General features: G+C 34.4%; 1 pseudogene; it reads right to left on the bottom strand.

The window, feature by feature from the left end:
• Positions 1-4,771: 4,771 nt before the first annotated feature.
• On the bottom strand, positions 4,772-5,077 carry LOC118626766 (annotated as a pseudogene).
• Between the last annotated feature and the right edge of the window lie 384 nt (positions 5,078-5,461).

The following is a 5,461-nucleotide window of genomic DNA, read 5'->3' as shown; positions in this document are numbered from 1 at the left end:
ACCTCTTTAAAGACCCTATTCCCAAATGCAGTCACATTTTAAAGTACTAGGGGTTAGGATTTTAACATGAATTTTAAAGAGACACAGTTCATAACACTGGATAAAATGCAGCAAGCTCTTCCTCAGAGCACTGTAGAGGATGGTTTTTTATTAGGTCCAGATGTGGCTTCTCTTGATCTGGATACCTCAGTACTAAAAAGACAAATTATCTACCTTCCACGCACCCAATATATAACAGAATAGAAAACCACAACAAATAATCCCATTTGGAAAATAAAACTATGGAAGACACATAGCAGACCCTGTTCCATAGTAAATCTGAAATCCTACTGGACAGAAATCAATTTTTTCTTTTTTTATCCTCACCCGAGGACATTTTTCTTGCCTTTATCTTCAGATAGAGCAGGAGGGAGAGAGGGGGGAAGAGAGAGAGAGAGAAACATCGATGTGAGAGAGACACATCGACTGGCTGTCACCCATACGACCCCAACTGTGGGCCAGGGACAAACTGCAACTGAGGTATGTGCCCTGAGCGGGAACCGAACCTGGGACTCTCTGGTACGCAGGCTGATGCTCTAACGGCTGAGCCAAACTGGCCAGGGCTGGACAGAAATCTTGAAGATCCCTACTTGGGAGTGGAGAATGTGCCCAAATCATGCCCTGAACCTACACTCAGAAAGTAGCTCCCTTGTATTTCATTCTCCATTGTCCTTAGCTCTGACCTCAGGAGATTACTATTCTTCCATTTTAAGTTTTGACCATGTCTGAAGTAGATATTGAGCAGTTTGTTCTGAGTTTGGGGAGATTAAGCTGTTTTATCAGTCCACTGTCCACTCATAGAATTTAGGGGTCTTGGAGATACTTTTAAAGCTCGGTCAGAATCTCTTAATAAAAGGCAAAATTTGGGTGTTTTTTTTGTTTGTTTGTTTTTTGTTTGTTTTTTTGGTGGTACAACTATCCCCAAAGCTTTGCCAGTTTTCTATTTTTTTGATGTCAGTCAGCTTTATATGCAGATAAGCCAGTCATCACATTTTTAGAGAATTTATTTTGAGTGCAAGAAGGACATGACTGTAGGGGTCAGAGAGAGGAGTGTTATGAGATAAAATGTGTCCTTCCAAAATTCACATGTTGAATTCCTAAACTCCTTGTAAGATTAGGACATAGAGGCCTAACAGATGAAGACACTGAAGGAAGGCGGCCATGCACAAGCCAAGGAGAGAGGTCTCAGGAGGAACATCTTAGCTAATAACTTGATTTCAGACTTTTACTCTCCAGAACTATAAAAAAAATCTGTTTTTTACTCACTTAATTTGTAGTACTTTACTATGGCAGTCTTTACTAGCTAATAATATATATTATGTATTTCTTATTTTAAACTAATATATAATATAAATATATAATTTATATAAATAATAAAATATCAATAAAAGATATGAACAGATATTTCACAGAGAAAGATGTAAGAATGGGAGTAGATGCATAAAATATTCAGCATCGTTAGTCACCAGGAAGATACAAATTGAAAATACAGGGAGATGCCACTACTCATTCATTTGAATGGCTAAAATTATAAAGATAGACAATGCCAAGTGTTGGTGAAGAGACGAAGCAAGTAGAACTCTATATAACACTGCTGGTGGAAATGTGAAATGGTAAATCTACTTTGGAAAATTATTTAGCAGTTTTTTAAAAATGTTTTACACCTTCCATAATTTCCATCCATCCCACCCCTAAGTATTTACTCAAGTAATTTAAAAGAATGACTCACTGATCCATAACAACAACATGGGTAAAATCAAAATCAAGATGCTGACTGAATGAAGCTACACACAACAGGGCGCATACTGTGTGATTTATACAAAATTCTAATCAATTCATAGGGACTAAAATAATATCAATGGCTACATAAGGTTGAAGATTATAGGAAGGAAGGAATTATAAAAAAAAAATGAGGAATCTTTTAGTGATTATGTAAATGTTTTATATCTTGATGGTTGTCGGGGTTTCATAGATATATACAGTTTTCAGCATTCATTACATTATACGGTTTAAATAGATGAATATAATGTGTGTAAATTATTTATGAATAAAGTTAAGAAATACATTGAAATTCTCAATAAAATTTACCTAACTCAAGGTCATGAAGATGTATTTCTATATTTCTGTTTGTTTCATAGTGTTAGTTTTTACATTGAGCCCTATAACCCATTTAGAGTTAATTTTTGTGTCTAGTGTCACAAAGGTGTCTAGCCTCACTCATTCTTTTGCATATGAATATTCAGTTGTCCCAGTATCATTTGTTAAAAAGATTCTTCTTTCCCCATTGGATAGTTTTTAAAATCAACTGACCATAAATGCAAGACTTTTTTATGTACCTTCAGTTCAATTTCATTGATCTATACATCTATTCTTACGCTCGTACTATATTTTTCACCTTCTTGCCCAAGTGTCCTGGCCAGAACTTCCAATACAATGTTGAATACATTTGGTAAAAGTGAATATCATTGTTCTTGATGTTAAGGGCAAAACATTCAGTCTTTCATCATGAATTATGATGTTACATACAGGTTTTTATAGATGCCTTTTATTAAATCAATAAAGATTTCTTCCATACCTAGTTTTCTGTGAGGTTTATACTGTAAGTAGTTGTTGGATTTTGTTAAATCATTTTTTGCACCTATTGGAATCATCTTTTTACAATCTTTTATTGTGCTAATACGGTGAGTTATACTGATTAATTTTCAAATTTTAAATCAACCTTGCACTTCTGAAATAAACCCTATTTGGTCAGGATGCATTGTCTTCTTTATTATATTTCTGGATTAAATATTCTAAAACTTTCTTAAGGAATTTTGTGTCTATAATCATGAAAAATAATGTAGTTTTCTTTTTTTTTTTTATTGTCTTTACTTGGTTTTGTCAATGACAATGAAGAACTTATAACATGAGTTAGGAAAAGTTTCCTTTTCTATTTTATAAAAGAATTTGTGTCAAATTAATACTACTTTTCTTTCATAAATGTTTGGTGGGATTCAGCAACGATTCTATCTGAACCTGGAGTTGTCTTTGTGGGAAGGTTTTTAATAAACAATTCAATTTCTTTAGCAGATATATAGATATTCAGGTTATCTAGCTCGTCACAAGTGAGATTTGATGTTTTATGTGTTTTAATGAATTAATCCATTTCGTCTAAGTTGTCCAATTTGTCGGCACCAGGTTATTTATGATATTCTCTTTGAATTCATTCAATTGCATAATATTTACAGTAATGTTCTTTCTTTAATTACTGTATTGTGGATTTTTTAAATTCATTATTCAGCTTAGTTACCAGTTTATCAATTTTATCCAACTTTTCAAAGAACCAGCTTTTGGTTTTATTGATTGCCTTTATTGTTTGACCTTTCCCAATTTCACTTATTTCTCCTATTTAAAAAAAAAAAAAATGTTGTTTCTTCTACTTTGCATTTATTTTTCCTGCTTCTTAAGGTGAAACTTGAGGTTATTAAAGGAGACTTTTCTTCTTCTCTGATATAAATATTTAAAGTTACAAATTTTTCTCTAAGCACTGTTTGAACTGTATCCCACAATTTGATACATTGCATTTTCATTATTATTCAGTGCAAAATATTTTTTATTTTCCATTGTGATTTCCTTTTTGACCAATGGATTATTTAGGGTTGTTTCACTTAATTATAAATATATGGGTTTTTCACAGATATTTTATTGTTATTGATTTCTAATTTAATTTTGTTGAGATTAGAGAACATATCCTGTATGATTTTAATCTTTTTTAAGTTACTGAGCCCTGCTTTATGGTCCATCTGCAGTCTATGTTTTTTAATGTACCATTTACACTTAACAAGTCTGTGTGTTCCACCGTTGTGGAGTTTATATGCACATAATATTTATATATAAATTTTTATATATTTACATGTACTTATATATACATTTATATATGTAAATGTATATATATATTTTTAAATCCTCACCTGAGGATATATTTTTATTGATTTTTTTAGAGAGTGAAGGAGGGGGAGAGGGAGAGAGAAAGAAAGAAAGAAAGAAAGAAAGAGAAACATCTATGTGAGAAACATCCATCAGTTGCCTCCCATAAGCGCCCCATGGGGGATCAAATCCATAACCTTTTGGTGTATGGGATGACCCTCCCACCAACTGAGCCACCCAGCCCGGGCTCAGTGTAGGTTTTTAAAAAATTTCTATTAAATATAAACATCTTTTCACATGTTGAGGAGCCATTTGTATTTCCATTTCTTTGAGCTGCCTTCTCTATACTTTGTCTATTTTTCTATTGAATAATTGGACTTTTATTGTTGATTTGTAGGGGCTCTTTATATAATGAGGAAATTAGTCCTTTGTAGCAAAGTTTCAAATATGTGTTCCCATTTGTTGTTTTTCTTTTAACTTCACTTATGGAAGTTTTACTGTTCAGGACTTTTTATGTACACAAATTAACAACCTTTTATTTTGTGGCTTCTAAGTTTTGTGTGAAGTAGGAAGCTTAATGAAAGCCCACTCAGGAATAAAGACCAAGGGCCATGGCTAGTGTGGCTCAGTTGTTTGGGCGTCATCCTGTGCCCCGAAGGGTTGCTGGTTTGATTCTAGTTCAGGTTGCATGCCTAGGTTGCAGGCTTGATCCTTAGTGTGGGGAGTGCCGTGGGCAACCAATCAATGCTTCACTCTCACATCAGTGTTTCTCTCTCTTCCTCTCCCCTCTGTTCTCTCTTCCTTTGCCAAAGAGGTAATGCTGAAATCAGTCAGAAAGGCTTTCTGAGAAGACTGGCTTGGATTTCTGGGTCTGTTCCAGTCCATTCAAGATGAACTGGCTTGTATCAATGATGCGCTCAATGCAGTTCACAAAACAGGCCTCAGCCCAACTGCCCAACTTTGGCCCGGGCTGGTTCATGCACTTCTCCCAACAAAACTGCGTCATCTGGTGCACCAGCTGCTGGAAGCGATGCTTCTGAGTCTCCACCTCGATGAAATGCTGTGGCTACAGGTCCACGGAGCCCAAACCCTCCGCGGAGGAAGATGAAGAGGAAAATGAAGAGGCATCCATTCCAGCCCGGCCATGCACGCCAGGATGAACTCACTATTCAGTACATTCAAAGTCTTCATGATTGTGTGTTCCTATAAATTGGTACGTTTATTACTGTAAAATACCTATTTTTAGTAATACTTTGCCTTAAAGTAAACTTTATCTAATAAGAATATAGCTAGTCTATCTTATAGCTACTGTTTGCAATTCATGTTTTTATCCATTTCAAGCAAACTGCACTTTTTATTTGAAAAATTTGTAGACAGCATGGGGTTGTCTTATTTTCTCACCTATATAAAACAAAATCTCTTCCTTTTAATTGGAGTTTTTAATTTATTAACATTTAATATAATTTTTGATGTGTATGGATTTAGTATTTGTCTTCTGTTTGTTCCTTCTGTGTTT

Source organism: Molossus molossus, unplaced genomic scaffold (assembly GCF_014108415.1).
Source record: "Molossus molossus isolate mMolMol1 unplaced genomic scaffold, mMolMol1.p scaffold_m16_p_12, whole genome shotgun sequence".
NCBI lineage: Eukaryota > Metazoa > Chordata > Mammalia > Chiroptera > Molossidae > Molossus > Molossus molossus.
This window is presented reverse-complemented; position numbering and strand designations above follow the sequence as displayed.